Source organism: Microtus pennsylvanicus, chromosome 20 (genome assembly GCF_037038515.1).
Source record: "Microtus pennsylvanicus isolate mMicPen1 chromosome 20, mMicPen1.hap1, whole genome shotgun sequence".
Taxonomy (NCBI): domain Eukaryota; kingdom Metazoa; phylum Chordata; class Mammalia; order Rodentia; family Cricetidae; genus Microtus; species Microtus pennsylvanicus.
In genome coordinates this window covers 38,129,502-38,153,171 of record NC_134598.1, presented here as the reverse complement: position 1 = coordinate 38,153,171, position 23,670 = coordinate 38,129,502, and positions in this window count along the sequence as shown.

Genomic DNA, 23,670 nt, shown 5'->3' with positions numbered 1-23,670 from the left:
GGGTGAATTGTGTGCTGGGGACTAGAACTGCGTCTCTCCGGGTGGTCATTTTCCTGCCCTGAAATGGAGAGCTCTAAATTTAAAGCTGGCTTTCCAGGGCATTACCTTTTTATAATCAGAGAAACACAGTTGTCAGCATAGGTGACTACAACGTATTTTTAGTTTACAGCTTCTGAGCCTGATTTATCACATTTAAGAGTTTGTATAAATGGTGTTTGGGTTTCTGTTTGGATCCTTATTCTAGGTCCCACAGCTGCTAAGGCTCTTCCAAGGTAGTGAGCACCATGAGAACCAACCTAGGCTGCCTGGTTTCCGGTGCTTTCCTTCATCAGTTCCCTATGATAATGACGGTGATAAGGACAGGTGTGCGTGTGTGTGTGTGCATGTGTGTGTGTGCATTCACGTGTGTGTGTATGTAGCATGTGCACGTATCTGTATTGGTGTGCATACCTGTGTGCATGCACATGTACAGAGTAGGATACTGAGCCTTCTGGTCTACCACTCTCCACCTTATTCCCATAAGACAGGGTTTCCCACTGAACCTGATGTGAGACTGGCTTCCAGCAAGCCCTAGCTATCCTATCTTCACCCTTCACAGCACCGGAGCTACAGGCATGTGCAATCATGCCCTCCTTTTAAACATGAATTCTGGGGTTCCAAATTCATATCTCCATGCTTGTACAGAAAGTGCTCTTATCCACTGGGCCATCTCCCCAGACCCCAAATAAAACTGTTACTGACATACAGTATGGATATATAAAAGTCTCACATATACTCAAAAGTATACAAACACAGATACACACATCCAAGTGCTAACTGGTTGAAATGTGACATAGGATATAAGCATCTCCTCAGTCCCTTTTCAATAACTTCCATTTTGCCGTCCCTAACATTAATCAATATTTTATTTTCTTCCTTCTTCATTGAATTTTTCATAATTAAAATCATAGTAAACACTACCTCTTATATATGACATTTTTCAAAAATATCATATTCATGACACTCACCAATATTACATATAGAAAGGGTTCATTCACTTTCAGCATAATATAGTATTCCATTGAATAAGTATACATATTCTCTAAAGGAATAGAATTGATGAGTGACTATATGTGTGTGTGTGTGTGTGTGTGTGTATGGGTGTCTTATTAAATTGGTTACATGATATGGTCCAGGTTGTCCAACAATGACTGTCTTACACTGTAGAGGTGGAGAATCTGCTGGTTGCTTGACCAACAGCAGGCTGGATGTCTCAGGAGTCCCAATCTGTCAGGAGTCCCAATCTGGCCTCCAAAATTCCAGAACTGATCTACAGTCTATATTGGAAGCTTGAAGAAGTTCATTCTAATATCAGCAAAGACATTCAATGACAGTAAAATCAATGAACTTCCCAAGAGAATGAGGAAAACAGGCAAAAAAAAAAAAAACACACTCTTTCTTCCATGTCTTTTTGTCTGTGCTGCCACCAAAAGGTGCTGTCCACATTTAGGCTGGGTCTTCCCACTTCCAATAATCTGCTTAAGAAAATCTCTCTGAAGTGTGCCCATCACCTTTGTGTTTGAGTTGATTCTAGATCCAATCAAGCTAGCAAGTAAGGTTAGCCATCACACCCATTTTCACTTATTTCTTCTGGTCTCTGATAGACCTTTGGGTTACTTTTATTGAAACTCCTAAAAACAATGAAGCCATGACGATTTCCACATGACTCTTTCATGTTTACATGAGCTCATTTATGTTGAGTATATGTCCACAGACGTGAGATTATGGGAGGGGCACATTCAGCTCTGACTAGATGCACAAAAGCTGAGTTGTGTGGAAAGACTTTAAATTATTCCTTATTTGTCTTGTACAAACTCATGGTTTCTGTTTCCTCATGTGTCAACTCTGTTAAGCTTGCTTTCCAAAGAATCCATCCATTTTCTTTCAATACTAATAATTTGTTTATAATATTCTTTGGTTAAAAGAAATCCACAGATACTATAGTGATAGTCTTTTGTTAATAAAAACTGATCCCTTTTGCCTTTTTCCTTTTACTCTCTCTTTTTTGCAATGCCTTTATGTTTTTCCAGATGTTGACCTTTAATTTTGTTGACTTTCTATACTATTTATGTTTACATATTGTTTGCTTTTCCCACTTTATCTTCTATAAGCTCAGCTTGTTGAGTATTTTCATACTTAACACTGTATTCATCTATTGTCTGCATCTGTGACAGAATCTCACCTGTGACAGCCTTGGTGAGTTACTGAAGAAAAGGAATTTGTGTGTCCTGGTTCCGAGACTGGAAATTCAAGGTGCTGGCATCTGGTGAGAACTTTCTTGCTTCATTGCAACAGGATGGATGTTTACACGTGTGAGAGGGGGAGAAGGAAGATGGGGATAGCAAATGCCTTGATTGTTTTAATTGTGTGAGAGAGACTGAGGGTTTGTGCCTGTGGAGGCCAGAAGAGGGAGACAGATGACCTGGGACTTGAATTATAAGAGGTAGTGAGCCTCCTGGCACGGGTGTTGGAAAACTGAGCTTAGGTCTTCTGCAAGAGCCGTATGTGACTTTAACCATTGAACCGTCTCCCCAGCCCTGAATCTACCTCTATAACAACGGAATCTCTCTCTCCCTGTCTTTCTGTCTCTCTCTCTTGAACCCATTCATGAGCTCTTCTGACCTAGTCAGTCCCTAAAATTTCTATTTCTTATTAGCATTCTGGCAACTGAATTGCAACGTGAGTTTTGAAAGAAATGTTCAAACCATAGCACACAATTGGGTAACTGAGTTTGGACTTTGTGTGCTTTTTAATATAAACATTAAAATGCTTATAAAAGTGTTCTCCTTTTAAACCCCCTTCCCCTGTAGCTCACAAGTTAGGTGTGTCTGTTTTCATAAACATTCCATTCTGAAAGCCTTCAGATTTATTTTTGATTAATTGGGAGTATATTGCTTAATTTTCAAATACTTTGAGATGTCCTACTTGATGATTGTTATTTATTTCCAGCTGATTTCCTCTGTGACAGAGAGTATAGCTCTCTATGCCCATCCTTTGAAACTGGTTGGGACTGCACTTGGGAAGAGTTTTCACGGAGGTTGTTGGGTCTGATGTTCTATATATACTAACTAGGCCACTTTATAATCATGCTGACTTTTCTATCTTTGTTCTGTTGATGACTGAGAAAGTAATGTTAAAATCCCAAGCCATGTTCATGGATTTGTCTGTTCTATTTAATTCTGTCGCTACCTCCTGCATTTGAGGTGTTTGTGAACAACTCATACAAACTTACATATTTATAATTTATTGAGGATCGACCTTTTATCATTATCAACAAAAGGAAAAGCACTTCCTTTTGTTGCCAGTTTTTCTGTGTGTATGTATGTGTGTGTGCGCGTGTGCATGTGTGTATGTTTGATATATGTGTATCTTTGTGTGTACACATACCTGTGAAAGCCAGAGAGCAAGGCTGGATTTTCTCCTCCACCAATTTCTACTTTTTTGGGGGGACAGGGTCTCTCATCGGACTTTGAGCTCCTCAATTCACTGCGCTGGCAAGTCAATGAGTTCAGGGTACCTGAAAACATGGAAATATCCTCATGTAACAGTGTTATATAGAAGGATCATGCACAATGAAAAGTTTGAAACTATATGATTTTTTAATGAAGATCGTAGTAAGAAAATTGCATCATATTGAAGACAGAAATCACATTTTTACTGCTTTGTAGATTCTATTTATATGGATACATAAAATAGTGTGTATATGGGTCATAGAAGTAGAAGTGTGATTGGGAATAATAGGGAGAGGGAGAAAAGGGAAAATGGTGGTGAACTGATCAAAGTACATGATATACTTGTATTAAAATGTCCTCTGAAAACTTTCATTATAGTCAGGTGGTTGTGGCACACATTTTTAATCCTAGCGCTTGGGAGGCAGAGGCAGGTGGATCTCTGTGAATTCGAGGCCAGCTTTGTCTATAGAGAGAATTCCAGGATGGCCAGGGCTACACAGAGAAACCCTATGTTAAAAAAGCAAAACAAAACAAGGAATCGCTATTTACAATGGCTATTTGCCAGTAAAGGTCTAAAATATACTGTTATCTTGAATACTCAATACAGATATTTATGTCTCCCATTTAGTTTTATTCCTTTCTATGTCTCCAAATTGCATCATTACCTTCTGCCTAACAAGCCTTATCTACTTACATATATTATGAATGAATTTATTTTTAACAGGGGTGTCCTCATGATAATAAAGGCATTGTTTTCGTCTGTAATGTTTTCATTTTAAAAGTAGTCGACAGTGTAACAATCAGGGAGTAACTGTTGCCTTCCCTCGGCTTTCAAAGTGCTGCTCTTGTTTGTTTTCCTTTTAGAAGCCATCTGACCACTTATTGATACTTTCTTGTGTCTTTTACTCTCTGGTTGTTTTTAAGAGGAAATGTTGATCTTAGGTTTTAAGTAATCCTTCCTGTGATTGCCTATGTGACATTTTCTTTCTAATTATCCCCCTTGTGGTTCACAAAGCTTGAGCTGGTGATACAGTGTCTTTTATCGGTTTGGGGGAAACCAGCACTGTTTCTTCTCACATTCCTTTTGTCTTTTATCCATCTTGTTCTCCAACAAGCATCTGTTTGCTCAGTCCTTCTCTTTCCCACATCTCACAGTTTCTTTTCTTCATTTTTCATTTTTTTAATGTCTTCATACTCCACTTTAGATGTTTTCTCCTGACAAATTCTTCAACTCATTAACCCCCTTTCAGCTATTTCTAATCTAATGCTAATTTTACACATTGAAAACAAAAAATTCCAGCTGTCTTAAATTATAGAATCTTCACTTGATGACTTAAAATTATATGTATGTGTGTGTTTGTATGTGTAAGTGGTGTATGTACATGTGTGTATGTGTGTGGGGTATTTGCATTTGTGTCTGTGAGTGGGGGGGTGTGTTTAAGTGGTGTGTATACATGTGTGTATGTGTGTGGGGTGTTTGCACTTGTGTGTATGAGTGAGGGGGGTGTGTGTGTTCATATGTGTAAGTAGTGTATGTACATGTGTGTACGTATGTGGGGTATTGGTACTTGTGTGTGTGAGTGTGGGGGTGTGTGTAAGTGGTGTATGTACATGTGTGTATGTGGGGGGGGTGTATATGTGTGTATGAGTGTGGGGTGTGCGTGTGCACACTCATACATGTGAAGGGCGTCAGGTGTCCCACTCTAGCAGGCTTTGACTTATTCCTTTGACAAAAGATTTCTCACCCAGCCTGGAGCTAAACTGTCCATTGCTCTCCTGTCTCTGTGCCCAGCAATGCCCGATCAGGGTCGCAGATGTGTGAAATTACACCTAGCTCTCTACATGTGTGCTGGGATCTAAACTCAAGTCTTTGTGCTTGCAAGGCAGACACTCTTATCCACTGAGTCCATTTTCCAGCTGTATTTGCTCATTTTTTTCAAAAGTTTCTTCTTCTAAGCTAAAGAATTGTAATGAACACACTTATGATAATTATTTTAAGGCCATATTGACCCTAATATCTTAATTACCTGTTGGTTTCTTCATATGGTCTGGGTTTCCTTTTTTAGGGGGTTTTGGGCATTTTGTCCTGTCCCCAGGTGAGTCTGGTAACTGGATGGACTATCAGCTGTATGCAAAGCTCTGGACAGCTCTGCCTTCCTCCAGAGATTACATAACCAGGCAAAGGCAAACTAACCAAAAATCAGACCTCAGTCTTTGTGAAGACAGATGGACTCCTAGCTAAGCCATAATTCTGACCTTTATTTTTGAGGTAGATTCTTACACTACAGCTCAAACTAGCTCAAGCAGCAAGAAGAAAACACTGTAGCTCTTTCCCTTGGGCAGACCCTGACTCCTCTCCCTGATCCCCACAGCCTCGGAAGTCTACTGGAAGTAGTCTTCAGGATTTTTATCTGCTCATCTTTTCTCTTCAGTTTTCTAGGATCCCAAAGGATGCATATCTGTCAGGACATGCTTTGGGGTGGAGGGAGGTCAGCCTCCTCAGGACATGCTTTGGGGTCGAGGGGGGTCAGCCTCCTCAGGGCATGCTTTGGGGTGGAGGGGGGTCAGCCTCCTCAGGGCATGCTTTGGGGTGGAGGGGGGTCAGCCTCCTCAGTCCTTGCTCTGTTACTTCTGAGATCTTGGGCTCGGAAGCCTTCTGGCTGAAGAGTTGATCTAAAGCTGGGTAGCTACTGCACAAACACTGGATGACCAACATCTGTAAAGGGCATGATTATTTAAGTGCTTGTCTAAGTAATCTACATAAAACTACCCATTTAAATAGTATAATGACCCCAAAGTCTAAATTTTCTTATTTTCTATCCTTTATGCGGAAGATAAACGGTAACTTGAGAGGCAAGTGGTTTGCTCAAGATCATACAATATGTACAATATGTCAAGAATTTAAAGCAAGCAAACTGAATTTAATGTGCTCTTACTTCTCTGGGGTTCATTTGGTACCCATGAGGTGTAACTTCTGCCTCATATTAAGCAAGTAAACATTTTACGTGAGTGATTTCCTGTCACTTCCAGTCAAGTAATTTCTAATCCAGCTCCTTGCACAAGCAACCCTTCCTACCAAAATTTGTCAATATTAACATTCCTCTCCCTGATGGAGGCATAATTGTTGCCACAGCTTCTCATTTCCTATCACCTTCACCCTCTCATTTCACTTCCCTTGGTTTTAAGAAGAGAACTCGTGGGGTGATGTCCCCCCTGCCCACCGTGCCAGCAAACCCCTGCAGGAGAAGCACCAGAGACAGGAAGGCTAAAAGTAGGCAGCCACGTGGAAGAATAAAGTCCTCCACCAAGGTTAAAATTTCTCCAGACTTGTGTTCCGAGCCCCAAAGCGCAGCGTGAGCCAGAGGTAATTGAGCATCTGCTGAGAGGCACCAGCCACCCCGCCCCAACTCATTAACCTGCCCCCCTCAGCTGTGAGAAGGACCCAAGGCTTCCATATTTGCAGCATGAGGAGGCAGGCTTTTTCACACATCTCATGCCGTAAAAATCCCCTCCTGGATCCCTGACCTGAAAAAGGGTTAGAATACCCAAGGGAAGAGCCTCTATAGATCCCCATAGCTTTTTATTCTTACCTTCATAAAATTTTAGCCAGCCATTTATTTTTTTCACTATTACTGAGACATGGTACCCGTGGTGGGGTTTGGGGCTCCATCCTGGCTCACGTCAAAGACGAGATATGGAAAGGGTATGCCTGGGAGCCTTTGAAGGTGGTGGAGGCACTTCCGCTTGTCGGGATGGAATGAAGAAGAGGATACTGGATGCTCATCTTCTCCAGTGGCTGTGCTGCTCTATGCCACTCAGAGAGAACCCCGTCTCTCTGCAGAAAGAAAACAGAGATGGCAAAGGACTTGTCAAGGATAGCAAAAGGAACTTGGGTTGCCTCTCTCAGAGGATTCTAACTTTCTCAGTTACCTAGCGTGGATAACAAGGAGGAGGAGGACAGACCATTTCATTGGCTATAAGATACAACATGATTTAAATAAATAAGTTATATGGAAGCACGTATTTTTATCCAAATTTCTACAGAAAATGTGATTATAAAGGTTATGTAATTTGCCCAGTTACTCTGTAAATAGGAAAGCCAAGACTCTAACATGTCTGTCTTCTTTTCAAGATTCTACCCCACCTCCCAGCTTCTGCCCATTGCCACGCCTATTCTGTAGTACGTATTTTATAGTGAGGGCATATATGCACTATGAGAGAAAATTATTCTTTGTAAAGGGGTAAAAAATTATCAGATGTTAATTGATACTAGATGTTATTTAATAAGATATTGGACAGAAGCTTCCTAGCTCCTCGAATGGATAGCTAAGGCTGTGAATCAAATTTACTGACACCCCAAACATCTAAAGAGAGTGAGAGTCACTTATTCACCCAGAGCGTTGTCACAGAAAACAGGCGTACCCTAAAACAGGGAGGGACTGTGTGGTCCACCTGCTGTACTGGGTAAGTACAGCACAGACCTAGGGCCCCCCTCTTAACATAACAGTCAAACTTTTGGTCACAAAGCCAACTTCTATTCTTAAAAGTTAGAGAAAACTTCAGAAAGATTTTTGATTTAGGTGATATGTGTGAGGATATATATTTACATTATATAACATATATAATTATATATATATATATGTAAATTCACAGTATTCGCAACTAACATTAGAGGAGCCAGTCAGATGACTTAGCAGGCATAGAAACTTGCCACCTAGCTTGACGACCTGAGTTCTGTACCCAATCCCACATGACGGAAGAAGAAAACTGACAACACAAGTTGCCCTCTGACCTCTATATACATGCTGCGACACACACATGCACACATACACACATATTTAAGAAAAGAAATTAAATTTAGAACTTTAAAATATTCACTTACTAACATTTTAAAAAGAAACAGAAATAAACCCGTGTTCTGTTGATGTAAGATTTTATGGAAAAAATACACATTTTCAAAAATTAAAAAAAAAAGAGTGGCACTTCTTTTACTAGACAACGTAGCTCAGTAGCGAATAGCTGTGTTCTTGTGCCCCTCTCTACTTTCAGACTACCGCACTGTGTTCCCTGGAGGAAAGATAGAAGAGTCTCTCGGTGGCTTTTTCCAGGCTGTGGAAATTCTTCTTCGATATTTACATCAAAACTTGACAAATGTGATAGCAAACATGAAAGATTCTCTATGATGTGGAACCCGAGAGTATCATTTGCCATTATTCTTTCTTACGTGAAAATCCTTTGGACTGCTTCGCGTGCAGAGTGAATCTTTCACCCACTGTCTTGTGACATCCTGTGTTGATCTGTCTTTTGGAAGTATCCGTCCACTTGCGCTGGTCTTCAGATCGGCGTATTTCGTCATCCCAGCCCCACAGCATCACTAGAAAGGGGCTGGAGAATGTGAAGATCGCGGATAAAAGCTTCAGGTGAGGGTTTTTATAAAGTTCCAGTGTCTGCTTGGAAACTAAGTTTGATTGTTGGCAACAGAAGCATCAGGGCTTCCCCTGTGCCTTGGAAGCGGCAGGTCCCTTCATACAGTGTCAAGAAAACAGACGGCATATACCCCAATGAGTGTAGCAGTATTTTGCGTGCCCACTGCAAGTGGGAATGGTGCCCTGTGCAAGCACCGGCTCACCCAGCTTAGGGCTCCGATGGAGACTCGTTCCTTCCTTAAGACAGGCATCTTCAGTATGCCATAAGAGTGTGGCAATATGCTGCCCGTTTCACCATACAGGGCACCGTAAAAATATCTCTGTATCTGAGAATTTAATGATGCTCGCTTCTTTAATATTTTCTTAAGTGGAGCTATAATTTCCTTTCTCCATTAGGAGAAATGAAAGTGTCACAGAGTCCAAGAATGCACTCTTCCAGGGCATGGGGGTATCTACAATTCCCATCCATGCTGGGCTACCATTGTGTTACTAGAACGGGGCACTAGCGCCCTCTCTGGACACTTGTGAAAATGCAGAGTCTCTAGGCGAAGCCTGAGCTGCTCTCAGTAGGAGACGTGGGATCCTGGGGTACCACGCGTGTGGGAAGCATCAGACTGTAAATTTGGGCACTGAACATGCCTGGCTGAAGAGAAGGAGAAAAAAGTATCTCTGGGGATTGGCCCTCTTAGATGGGGCGGGGGGAGTCTTTATAGCTTGTCCACAACGCAGTGTACCTAGGGGCAGATCTGATTCCTGGGCATGTACTAAGGGTCTTTCTAGAGTATCCCATAATACTAGGGAGAGGAAGGACTGTGAATAGTGTGTGTGTGTGTGTGTGTGTGTGTGTGTGTGTGTGTGTGTGTGTGTGTCTGTGTGTGTGTTCATAACAAAATGACCATAGTTTGTAAACAACAGAAATGTAGGCTGAAGACTAAGCTCGGGAGGTTCAGTGTCTGGTGAGAATCGGCTTCCTGTTTCACAGACGGCCATCTCACTAAGAGCAAGGCCTCTTTTATGTAAGAGCACAAATTCCATTCATGATTTATCTACCAAAGGCTCCTCTCCCAACACAGTCATATTGGGGGTTAATGGGCTCTGTTATGAATCTGAGGAAAGACACAAATGTCACCATCGCCTCATCCTGATTCTCCAGACCCCCAAAAAGGAGTCAAAAGGAAGCGAGTTCCCTGCGTCCTGCATTCTCGCCTCCCACTTCCCCCCTGCAGCAGCTCCCAAGTTCCGGGAAGGAGGAACACGGGCTTGGAGTCCGTTTGTCTGAGTCGGGGCTGTAGGGAAGTCGGCTGGGGACTTCAAGAAGCACAGCTTTAAACTGGACTAAACTAGAGCCTACCTGTCTGTTGTGTCAAGAAAATTACGGACTCTAGTGGGAAATTGTGATCTAGTGGGAGAGGAAGATTTAATACTGTGTGACCAGCGGCAGCAAATAGAATCAATAAAACTGCTTTGATTTTATTCACCCTCACCCAAGCTGAAACTTTCTAGCCAGACAGTTTTAAGCAAATAGACTTGCTAGGAAGACACAGCAGCCAAGTTTCCTTTAAATCATCTCTCTAAAGCTCTCGGAAATAAAACAGTATGCTCTCTCCGCTCGCCATTGGCCGAAGGAGCTCCGTGGAGCCGTGGAGCCAGCACCGGGTGGAAGGAAATAAGCCCATCTCTCTACCCCAGGCCCTTCCTCCCACGATCATCTCACCTGGTGACTCTGGGTGGCGGATCACATTGCTGTTCTTGTCCTCAGGCCACAAGCTGGACGCGTAATTCAGGGTCGACCAACTTTGATGCCCTGTTTCGATTTCCTTGTCTCAAATGACTGCTGTAATGGGGAACATGTCAGCATCAGAACCCTTCCGAGGGACTCGGGCTGCCGGGAAGATCCATCTTTAGCGGCCATAAAGCCCACGGGAGGATGAAGGGCAGAGACCAAAACAACAGGGCTAGAGACAGAATGAGAGGAAAGCCAAGGAATGAGTGAGGGGGACAGTAATTTTCGTTCTGGGTCCTCCTGGGTTTAGCTCAGACTGATCCATTCCTCAAACTTTAACATTTAGAGTATGGATATTGAGAGTCGCCCAAAGGTCCACACACAAAAGCTCGATACTGGGAGGTGTTGTGGACCTGTTACAGGTGGCATATAATCAGATTTTCTTCTAAATCATAGCAAGGGAATCCTTGGCTTGAGGCATAGCTCAGTTCTACGGCGTGTGCTTAGCGTCATAAGGCTGAGCTCAATTCCAGCGTTTTCCTCCCCTAAACAGAAGAACAAACAAGGAGGCTAGGCCTGGTGGGAGGCTCTTAGATTATTGTTGCCATGCCCTCAAAGGGGCTCCCCTAGCTTTTCATCATCTGCACCCTCATCTCAACAGGGCCCTAAAGTTTGGGGCTTGAGCTTCCAGGACTGTGAGCTAAATAAACCTCTTTGCTTTTTAAGTAAACTGTCTCAGCTATCCCATTATAGTCACAGAAAACTGACTAATGCAGGCCCATTGCTGTTTTTTACTAACCTAGGCAGGCTTGGGGTTTTTAATCTTTTATGGTTGAATCCAGTCTAAATGCACTGGATTCTAGGTTCAGCTATTTCAGTTCCTAACATGTGAGCATCCAGCTGATTAAACGTTAGCTATTCATTCTATTTATTTACTCACTTACTCACCCAGCAAATATTTACTGAGCATATATTAAGTGGTCCTAGATACTGAATTTGGCACCAGGGAAGAACAATGAAACTATTTTACCTCTATCTTTAAGGAACTCACACAGCCTTTGGGAGATGAAAATGATCACAAAATCAATGGAAATATTTGTTTCAAAATTCAAGGGAAGTGAGGAGAGAGCACATAAATATCAGTCTGTCTGGCGGCATTAGGCAGTGTTGGGAGCTTTGAGGCTCCCTGCCAGAGGGACAATGGCATTTGAGGCTAAGAAGAGGATCTGCAAAGATGGTGGCTGGAGGAGGGGCTAGAGGGGGAGGGGCTAGAGCGGGAGGGGCTAAGGGAGGGTGCCAGAGGGGGAGTGGTTAGAGGGGAAGGCTGGGGGGGGGGAATCCCACAGGAGGAGGGGCCAGAGGGAGAAGGTGCTAACGGAGTACAGGAGACAGGAATGGCAGACAGGAGGGTGGGCAGGGGCAAGTCATGAGCCCTTGACGTGTAGAGGAGTTTGGCCTCACTGTGGCAGACCCAAACGTTCACTAGGAGAGCTGGAGGGCGGGACTGAGGTGGGAAACCCGAACAAGCACAATTCCGTATAACCGGAACACAAGCTAGAAGATGAAGCGGCGGAACAAGGGCTGGGGACGGGAGCTGCGGCACAGACGCACTAATGGCTCTGGGTGCCCGGACAAGATGGGGATGTGAGTTATTTCATGGGTTTATAAAGAGAACGGCTTTTAAATTTCTGAGATGTGTCTCTTTTTGCGAGTCACGATTCCTTCAAGAATTTCATAACTGTGTTCACAGGAAAGCTAAAGTTTGTTGGATGCTTGTCGTATCTCAGTTGCTCTTCTAGAAGCTTTTCTTGGTTTTAATCACACCAAAGCTGTAATTTGTACTATTATACCTACTTCGTGGTTAAGTAGCTCAGAGATGTTAAGTAACTTATCCAAGTCACACAGTTAAGCAGCTGGCTCAGAACTGAAACCGAGGCTGTCTAACTAAAGCTCTGTAGACTGACTCTACCTCCCTTATCCTTAGCTAGAAAAGGCGAGGTCCCACCTCTTACCAACCAGAACCAATTCACTAAGGCTCAAAGCCTCACACAAGCTGAGAGGCCTGTTGCATGGTAAACTCAGCGTGTTCAGGATTCGCACCATAGACTGTGGTTCCCTTCAATCTGTATCACCTCAGTGTGCAAGGGGCCAGCCTTAGGCTCCAGTCCAGCGCTATGATGGACATCCCTAATTGATCTTTGGAAAGTGCTTTTCCTTTTTGTGTGTTGTGTGTGTGCGTGCATGTATGCATGCGTGTGTCATTTATGAACCAGAATGTGAGGGATAAAAGCCAACATCCAGTGTCATCCTTCAGGAGCTGTCTCTGAGACAGGGTCTTGCCCTGGTACCAAAGGCTTTTTAAGTATTCTATTGTGGCTGCCCAGTGAGCTCCAGGATCTGCCTATCTCACCAGAGCACCATAGCCAGATGCTACTCCCAGGTGCTAGGGATCAAACTCAGTGGTTGTATGAGTTAGTGGATTAAGAAAATAACACCTTGTCCTGTGAGGACTTTATGGACTGGGTCATCTCTCTAATCCAAACTTAATGGGTTCTTCATGAAATGTTAATGGTTCAGATGTTGGCACACTATGCGTCTGCCCATGTTTTACAGAGAAAAATGCAAGTTTCTTAGCTCTTTTTCTACTTTCCCTTGGTTGAGACCAGGACACTGGCCCCATGGAACACACTCCCTGCCCTTAGCCCTCTCCCTTCAGAGTTGCCTCCAAATCACATGACCACTCATATCTGTGGGTCCCAAAGGCCCCCAGTGATTGACATGCCTACCCCAAACCCCTTCTACATGCCAACAGCGCTTCTGGACACGTCACACACATTATCTCAGCTGACACCATAATTAGAAGACGTTGAATGAGTAATTAGCGTTTTCAGGTCTTTATATAAATGACATCAATAGTTGTACACTGGTTTGTCTTGATGAGAGCTGAGGCTCTTTGATGCCAACATTTCCAAGGTCTCACCACCTTGCAGAGCCAAGCTTCCTTAGGCACGGCTCTGTGACTCTCTCCTTCCAACAGAGAAACTTTCACAGATGCCAGACTCTGCCAGCTGGCAGGGGAGCTCACGGGAGACTGCCCATCCAAAAGCTGAGACCTCTGGCCCTGTCCCAGGAGTCAACAGGAAGCAGCATTTACCAGCTGCCCCGGAAGATGCTAACGTTGCCTGGGTGGTCCTGTCTCTTGTACCTTCCCGTTGCTGTGAGCATTACCCGCGAGGCTGAGCTTGTAGACTTCTGGGAGTAAAGCCATTGAGATAAAGTGAAGCTGCCTTCTGCCACACCCAAAGCACTACAGAGATGTCCTGTGGACCACGGCAAGACTATAGCAGCATGATCCATGCCAAGCCTGAGGGAACCCTTACACACCACGAGTGGGTATATAAACTAGTCCAGCCACCGTGGAAATCACTATGGAGCTTTCTCCAAAAGCTAAAAGTAGTTCTACCTCATGACCAAACTCTACCTATCCGGGGTATGTCCCTGAAGACTTCAAGTCAATACATTACAGAGATGTGCACTTCATTGCAGCTCTGTTCTCAACAGCTAACAAGCCTAAGTGTCCAACAGCAGAGGAACAGATAAAGAAAATGTGGTATAGAGGCACAATGGAAGATTTCCAGTCATAAGGAATGACCAAGTTATGTTGTTTGTAGGAAAAGGGGTACACAGAGAGATAGCAGGCATGCTGGAGACGATGGAGCATGTCCACAGATAGTAGACATGCTGGAGACGATGGAGCTTTTCCACAGATAGCAGGCATGCTGGAGATGATGGAGCATGTCCACAGAGAGATAGCAGGCATGCTGGAGATGATGGAGCATGTCCACAGAGAGATAGCAGGCATGCTGGAGATGATGGAGCATGTCCACAGAGAGATAGCAGGCATGCTGGAGACGATGGAGCTTGTCCACAGATAGTAGGCATGTTGGAGACGATGGAGCTTTTCCACAGATAGCAGGCATGCTGGAGACGATGGAGCTTGTCCACAGATAGTAGGCATGTTGGAGACGATGGAGCTTTTCCACAGATAGCAGGCATGCTGGAGACGATGGAGCATGTCCACAGATAGCAGGCACACTGGAGAAATATTATTGGAGAAATATCCTGTGAAGTCTGGCCATGAATTTAAAGCAAAAACCAGCAGGAAGTTTTGTGGTTTTATTTTTGTCTCCAGTCACATTCAGCTGCAGGTTGGGCCAGCACAGGCAGCCTTGCATTTAATCAGGGCTTCATCATGCCAAGAGAGGAAGACAAAGCTGGAGAGGATGGAGAGCAGAGAGGATTCACGAGGCCATAATTATCCTGGGCTGCAGAGATGAGCTCGGCAGGGTGGAAAGACTGCAGGTCCCAGTGGGGACAAAGGATTGTTTTCAGAGAAAGACCCCAGGAATAAAGATTAGAGGTGGGATGATGGTGTAGGACACAGCCACAGGAGAGTGACAAGAAAGAAAAAAGTCACTGGAGAGAGGAGTCCAAAGCGTTGAATCACAAGCATGTCGGCAGGGGAAGGGACCATTTTCAAAACTGACATATCCAATGTATCTTCAATTCAGAGATTGTTGATATCGACACTGCAAAGGGAAAGGTAGGAGGAACACATAAATATGCTAAAAGGAGGCTATTCATGAATTTGTGTATTATGAGTGACGTCATTTATTCAAAATAGCAAGAGGTGAGTCTTCCATATCACTCTGTGCAGTGCCTGTGCTTGCCAGAGGCACACTCACGGGTGGAGATCCTTAAGCCCTCTTCCCTATGGGTCAGTTGACTGGCCCACTGTGTTTCTTCCGGGATGCTGCCTCTGCTGTGAGACAGCGCTATGCCGTGTGAGCAAGCTTGCTGAAGGTCACTGAGATCGTCTCTCTGCTAATGTGTACACAGGCCCTGACATTTCTTGGGTCTGGCGGTAGATTGCTTGATGCACCGCGTATAGAGGGGCAGAAACAACTCAGGACTTCAAGCCAGAATCTCCACGTGGTGGCTATGTGATGGATCATGGAGAGAGGACAGTTTTCCTCGTCAGCCGTTCATTTACTTCTACATAAAACAGGAATGATAATCTCCACCCGAGTTGTGCAAATCTAATAATAAAACAACAGCAAATGTTTAATCCAAGTCTCGATCATGGTGAAGGCGTTGCCCCCTTTCCTGCTGGGCACTGTTCTATGTGTTGTGCAAACACTAACTCATTTCCATTCCATCCACGCCACAGATCTGTGTGGTAGGTTGTAATAGTTCCCGGGTCTTAAATGAAGAAACTGGCCCAGCGGGGCTGAGCATGTTGTCCCAAATCAGATTGCTGATAGTAGATTTGAGCTCCCTAGTCTAGTTCTGGGGCCCTTACTTTTGATCACTGTAGGCTATGTTTCTATTTATATGATAAAGCAACTTAGGAAAGAAAGATTTTTTTTTGGTCTGGTTTCAGAGAGGTAGAGTTTGTCAGGGCACAGTGGTAGGAGCAGGAAGTAAGGGGCTCAGCGATCACGTCTCAACCACACACTGAAAGCAGAGTGAGGACAGGGAAGCTGGGCAAGTCTGTAAACATCCAGCGCCCACCTTCAGTTATGTGCTTCCTCCAGCAAGGCTTCACCTCCTGGGTCCATAACCACAACTCCAAACAGTGTCATCCGCTGGGTGCCAAGTCCTCAAACGCATGAGCCTGTGAGGAACATTTCTCAACAAAACAACAGAACCGTAACCATTAAACTGCCTGTGCGTGCACAGGGGGAGACCGTCGGTGCAGAATTCTCAAAGATGTTTTTATGTAAAATAGGAATCTAAGCAAGTCTTCAATCTATTTTCTTCCTTCATCCAGCCTATTGTCTTTCTTGTGGTACCTGGAATATATTGTTGAATCATTTTGTCCTGAACTTTCGTGACATCAGCACATCAGCTCCTTGGATTCTTCTTCTTCTTCTTCTTCTTCTTCTTCTTCTTCTTCTTCTTCTTCTTCTTCTTCTTCTTCTTCTTCTTCTTCTTCTTCTTTTTGGATTTTCAAGACAGGGTTTCTCCGTAACTTTTTGGTTCCTGTCCTGTAACTAGCTCTTGTAGACCAGGCTGACCTCGAACTCACAGAGATCCGCCTGCCTGTGCCTCCTGAGTGCAGGGATTAAAGGCATGCGTCACCACCACCCGGAAGCTCCTTGGATTCTTATCTTTGCTCAGATATCAGCCCTTCAAGGAGGGCTTGCAACGTCTAAAGCCCACGCGGGTGTGCGTGAACAAGACTCATTACTCCAAGTTTGTATGTATTATTTCTGCTTCCCTCTCTAGACTACCAGCTGCAGGAGGGTATGTATGTGACATTTCCTCTTCATGGTGATAAACCAGTTCTGAGCATGAGAAACTTCTCAACACGTCTTTGCTGAATGGATGCTGGATAAGTTAGCCGTGACTGCTCCTGGGTCCAGCACCACTCAGCGTTAGCTATGCATCTTTCGTGGCTTCATTTAATCTCCACAAGTAGCCGGAGAGAGATGTCTGTGAGTGACAGACTTAAGAGGCATGCTGTAGTTTGAATGAGAATGGCTCCCATAGGCTCATATATTTGAATTCTTAGTCCTCAGTTGGTGGAACTATTTGGGAAAGATTAGGAGGTGTGTCGCTGGGGTGGCCTTTAAGGTTTCCAAAGCCCATGCCATTCCCAGTTAGCTCTCTCTGCCTTGCTTGCTCTGCCTCCTGCTCGTGGATCAGATGTGAGCTCTCAGGAACTTCTCCAGCTCCACACCTTCATGTCTGCAGCCCCGCTCCCCACCATGATGGCCGTGGACTCTAGCCCTCTGGAACTGTGAACCATAAATTGATTGCTTCCTTTTATAACTTGCCTTGGCCGTGGGGTTTTGTCACAGCATAAAAAGGTGGCTAAGATGGGTCAGGGCAGGTAAGTGCCATCCTTGAGGTCACACAGCAGATAATTGGAGAAGCCAGGCTTCAAATCCCGCAAACTGGCAAAGCCTGAAGCCTTGACTGTCGTGCACTTGCGGTAATAAAAGACTTCGGTCTTTCCTTGCCAGAACTTTCCCTCTCACATCCAACCCAGCTGCTTTTGCTGGCACCCGGACAGGCTGCTTCCAAAGTTCACTAGGGAATATTCTGGAAAAAACTCAATTCTCTCTTTGGAAAAGAGCCCTAGATGGGCTGGAAGCAGGAGGCCCTGAGAGACTCGTGCTGGCTCATCCTTGTCAGCTGGAGTCACCACATGGCCGTGATTGATGCTGAGAAGAAGCCACCAGGTGTGAGGGAGGCTGAGCCAAAGTCTTAACAGGCCCTTCATCCTTCACAGCCTGCCCCTACTGGTCCCTCACTCTCAGCGGGGACCAGAATATTTGGGCTCCCCAGAAGAAGCCAAATGGTTTTCCCATCCCTTACCTCAACATTCTGCTCCCCTGCCTGGCATGCCCTTCCTGCACCCTTGTCTTCACAGGCTCCTGCTCATCCTTCAAGATACAGCTCAAGGCCCCTCTTCCATGAAGATCTCTCTGATTTTTCCTAGCAGAATGTTCTGCTCTTTTCGGCCCCTGCCCTTGGTGTTATATTTCAAGGCATGTAGATGCACGCAAAGCCAGGCAAATTAGATTCACCTGACCCTCATTCATGCAAGCAACTTGAACATACCAAGCCATATTTTTTTCCCCTCTAAAATGGGGACAACAGTTCTGATACCGGTCACAAATGAGATAGCCTGCGTAAAACGCCAGGCCTTGTGAAGTTTCAGAGAGAAGTTTAAAGATTCTATCAGACCCATTTGCTATTTTGAATTAAGATTCCGTTGTTCCGGTCAGCTGGGGCTGAATAATCAGCCGTGATTAACAAGAGACCGGCTGTGCTGAAGGGAAACCTTTGTTTTACTGGGGACTCTGACCTATGCAACCTCGGTGTTTTCATCTGTGAAGTGGGTTATACTCTCCCCTCCATACAGTGCCTGCGGACGTTAGTTTTATGATCTATGAGACACACAGAGGCACGTGCTTAACTGGTGAAATAGCGCACGCCTTTCATGATTCAAGGGAACGGCTTTGATTTTGGTGTATGTCCTGGGTGTGACCACTGCAGGTCCATGTGCAGCAAATGTTCCATTCCTAATTCCTAATAACTCTGTTATTAATTTCTTTTGTGTGTAAGATAGTCCCTTGGGTGATATGCAAAATAAAAGGATAACACAGGGCGATTCTACACTCAAGTGTCACACAATTTGATGAGGAATAATAAAAGAAAAATGGTTAACCAACGGTCGGCAGAATTTTAAAAGTGCGAAAGGAGGGTGTGGTCCAACAAATATCACATCCCTTTTCAATGTGCAAGACAATTATGAAACACGCATCTTGGTTCTGCCTCGTTAACCAAAGAGATGGGTTCCAGGTAGCCATCTCACCACACCCAAACATGGTCGGGACAGGGGTGGCTATGTAACTTTGGCTGAGTCAATCAGCATGTCATTGGAGTTGGGACTAGAAGATTCTAGCTAATTGTGTGTTGGATTCTCGTAAAAAGATTTTCTGTTTCTGAATAATTGCTGGCCGCTATGGCAAAGCCTTGTCCTCACCCCATCCTCTTGCATGCTGGCCTTAGCGTGAGGCACGAGCTCAGTCTCGTCAGCCTGGACACCTTCCCTTTCCTGTCTTTTTGATCTGAAAGCTGGAAAATTTCTGCGTTAGGTGCTAAAATCTGATACGGTTTTGTAGGGGGTAAAAGGATAGATTAATAGTTTCTTTTTGCTTTGCAGTAATTATTTCTTACCTACTGCCAGGGTCCGTCAGGGCACCAAGAACTCAAGGCAAGATGCTGCCTGCTGCTTGGGCCTCCTTCTCTGTATTTATTCTCTGAAAACGCAGTGGGGACATATCCTCATCTCTGGGAGTTTTAAGCGCTGTACCCGCTCAGCACAGTCTGCATTATTGATAAAGAGTCGGAGAATCGGAAAGGTCAGCACAGAGAACCTGCCTTTCAAGTCTTGTTCAAGCACAGCCTTGCACCCCTCGCTGCGTTGTGAAAGCTTAGAATCTGTGTGGAGTTCAGCGTGCATGCGTGCACGCACTGGTGTGCACGTGTGTGGAGGCTAGGGGGTCAATCTTCAGCGTCACGTTCTTTAGGAGGCGTCACGTTTTGTTCGGTGGACAGCTTCACCAGCCTGGAGCTTACTAAGTAAGGGAGGGGTGACTGGAAAAGTGAATGAGCCCCACGGATAGGTCTGTCTCCGCCTTCCCGGTGCTGAGATTTCAAATATGAACCATCACTCCTTAATGAGAGAATCCGTGGACGTCCCTCTATTAAGGGAAGAAATGGAAATAACACACTCATCAACACAGAATTAGGTGCCGCTGCCTCTTCGCCCACCAGGGAAGGATGGGGAAAGCTCTGGACCAGATCACCGAGCCCGAGCGTCAGGAACCCTTCCGTGTTCAAGAGAGCACCTGACCCAGACTTAGTTCTTATCCTTCAAGTACCCCAAACAGACCACGCCCAGAGTGCTAGTCACCCTAATACCATTGGTTAACCGGACCAAGTTCCCACAAGTTCCCGCTCCTAGCTTTAAAAAGCAAACAAACATACCCATGGGGATGTTTGCTGGAGATCTCAGGCAAGTCCTCACACTGAGACAGGAGACAGTAAGCACTTGAGTGACTCGTCTCCCAGGCTGAAACTTGGGTTTCGACGGGACTCCTCTTCGGCTCGCTCTGGGTTTTACTTTGGTCCCTTGGAATTCTCCCCGGAAAGGAATTCAGCAGACTTAGCAGGTCAGCTCACTCTGGATAAAATGAAGACGGATGGGCTGCAGTGTCCCACATTTTACCAATCTGGAAATGAAATTGCAAGCGGTAAGTGAAAGGCACACTCTGCCTTCTCTAGTCACGTGCCCAGAGATGGCCTTGAACCCAGTGACTCCAAAGCCACAGAGGAGGGAGGAGCCTAAAACTGCGAAACGTCAAAGGAAGGATTCACTTGCTTGGGTAGCAGGAGTGAGCCGCTTAGGGATGCAGCATCTCTCTCCCGAATGCATGCCCCTGAAGCTGGTGCCTTCTTCAAAAATTCCCACTGGAAGATCTCACTCTAATATCGCCTACAGTGGCAACAACAAGTTGGAAGGCTGTGGCCAGTCACCCCAGAGTGGAGGACGAGCAAAGGTGAGTTCCACGGCTGGAGCCCTGGAAGACCAAACAACTCAGGACTGGCTCCATCAGACTAACCACAGCTACCAAGGTTGTAAAAGTCCTGAAGGATCAACCAGCCCCTGAATTTGCACCTCTAACTCGTAAATCAGAGTGGATGTGTGATTAAAGGGGTTAAGTAGCATCTTGGTAACAGCGGTGGTCTCTATTGTCAACAAAAATCCCAGTGCTCTGAACCAAAGTCATTCCCCATCAATGTCCCTGTTAAATGTTTTTCTGGACTAGAGGGATCTTTATTGCTTCTTATTTTGTGTCTGAGATTAATCTGATGTTGCATTTCTCATATCTGGCTCTAGGGAACAATGGTAATTTTCCTCTTTATAAAGCGTCCTCTTGCCCACCTCATCCCACCCCCGGGCAGTTATTTTAAATTTTAACTGTCTTCTGTATAGAATGGCGCCCCTCGGACTGTTATGAATGGCTTTTTATAAAAGGCGACTTCAGTTACTCTAGAGACAGCGGAGAAGCGCCGGAGCCCGCGAGGTTACATTCATCGCAGGGGTCTGGCTCTCAGTGTTTTATAGACATGACCACAAACCCTGCATTTAATCACCCCGCCTGTCTATGTCTGTGCATCAGATAGTAAAGCTTTCTAATCGCCAATAAATCACGCGTGCGAGGCCAGGTAGACATGAACCACATATAGATTATTCATTTATGAGTTTCCAGAGAGAGGAACTTCATAACGAAACGGCTTAGAAAGATGACTAGGAAGAGTAGGACTCCAGATATCCAGAGTCAGCCTTCTCCAGAGAGCCAAGAGTGGGTTGAAGACTGTCTTACCTGGGCTTAGCACATACCGACTCAAAAACAGATACATACAAGTTCATGTCCCATCTCCACTGCCTGCTCAGTCTGTGACACTCCAAGTTACTTAGTCTCCTTGTCTATAAAAAAAATAAGCATGATAACAGCATTCATGCAATGGAATTGTCGCACGCCTAAATGGGATGGTGACATTAATATTAACAGCCCACTCTTTCACAGGGAGACAGCAAGCACTCGAGGTCTTTCCATCCAAAGGGATTCATTACAGAGAATGAGCGCTAGAGTTGATGATTGTGGTGAGAAACCAGAGGGCCCAGAAGGCAGCTAGGAGATTAGAGAAGGCGGGAAGCTGCTAAGGATGGAGGGACAGTAGGGGGCTGTCTTGCAGGAGATAAAATCACATCCAGATCTGAGCTAGACACTCAGCTGAGGAATGCCCCCAGGATGCACAGAAAGGGAATAAAGATATCCTGGCCTGTCCAAATTCTCATCTTGCACCAGTGCCTTCAATGGCTGAACCTTCCTGGGAGTTAGAGGGAAAGGGAGCCCAGAGGATGTAGCTCTCCACATTACAGAACAGACAAAGGGAAAGTCAAAGGCAGATCTGAGTGCGTACAGGAAGTCAACCTGGAAATCCTGACATTTATGGAGCCTTGTTATGAGCAGGTTCTGGGACTCAGTGCTTTATACGAATTAACTCACTTGACTCTCTACCGAATACACAATGAATGTTAGCTCTGTTATTGAAGCAATTAGCATAAAACTTAAAGAAAATAATAGCATTCGGGGGCATCCTTCACACTGAGATAACCTGAAGTGGGAAACTGAGCCTAATTCGTCTTTAGGTGCCCAGCACAGTGCGTGGTATCCTGCCTGTAGTGGTCATTCCGTTCACATTTGTTAAGCTAAATAAAATCAGCAGCAATGAAATCAATGGAGTGAGGCTAAGTGGAGTGTTCTCCCAGCTTGCTGGTAACTGCCAAGGCTCCCTCATAAACCATCCCTGCCTGGCTGTCTCTCAGAGAGAGAGTTTGGGACTTTCAGAATCCTGAGCCGTCATCTCCACGCCCCTGAGAGCTCTGAAGCTGTGTTGGGAAGACCGTATGATCTGACCACAGAGGGATAAAGATGTCTAAGGAGCCTTAGGTGCCTAGAGTCGAGCTCGAGCATCAGACTGTGCACACATGTAGCCCAGGAATAGCCTGAGAACGGCCACATGAACAACTCAGAGTCCAACTGTCAGCTGAGCCAGAAACCCACTGGACTGAGAAACCAAGTGTGAATATGGCCTTTCTAAGATGCCACGTTTGGATGTAATTTGTCCTTCAGCAAAAATTAATGTAGAAACGTGTGTGTGTGTTCTATAAAACATAAGCAAAAAATTAAAAACAGGCAAAAATCCAATAAAATATTAATAGTGAGTTATTTAATAACCCGTTTGTGGTTTGATAGTGAGTCCCTCTACTAACTTTTCTGTGGATTTTTTTTCCTTCTCCTTGTGTATAAAGTTTTGGAATAATCATGTATTTCCTTGAAAATTAAAAAAAAACCAACATTGTATGTTGGAAAGCACTGAACAGTGGCTTTGGGTGATGTGGGAGTGTCATATATCAATCTGTTGATTTCATTGGCTAAGCAATAAAGAAACTGCTAGGCCCATTGGATAGGCCCACCCTTAGGTGGGTGGAGTAAACAGAACAGAACGCTGGGAGGAAGAGGAAGTGAGCTCAGACTCCACAGCTCTTCTCTCGGGAGCAGACGTAGGAGAGACGCCATGCTACCTGCTCCAGGGAAGACGCACGCTATGAAGCTCCGACCCAGGATGGACTTAGGCTAGAATCTTCCCGGTAAGACCGGTGCTACACAGATGATAAGAAATGACCTAGTCCAGGTGCGAGAGATAGCCTAGAAGAGGCTAGATAGGAATGGGCCAGAGCAGTGTTTAAATGAATACAGTGTCTGTGTAATTATTTCGGGTAAAGCTAGCAGTGTGGGCGGGGTGCTGGGGACGCAGCCCCGCCGTCGCCCCTATTACTACATTTGGGAGCATCTAGACTTCTTCAAGAAGCTCCAGGCTT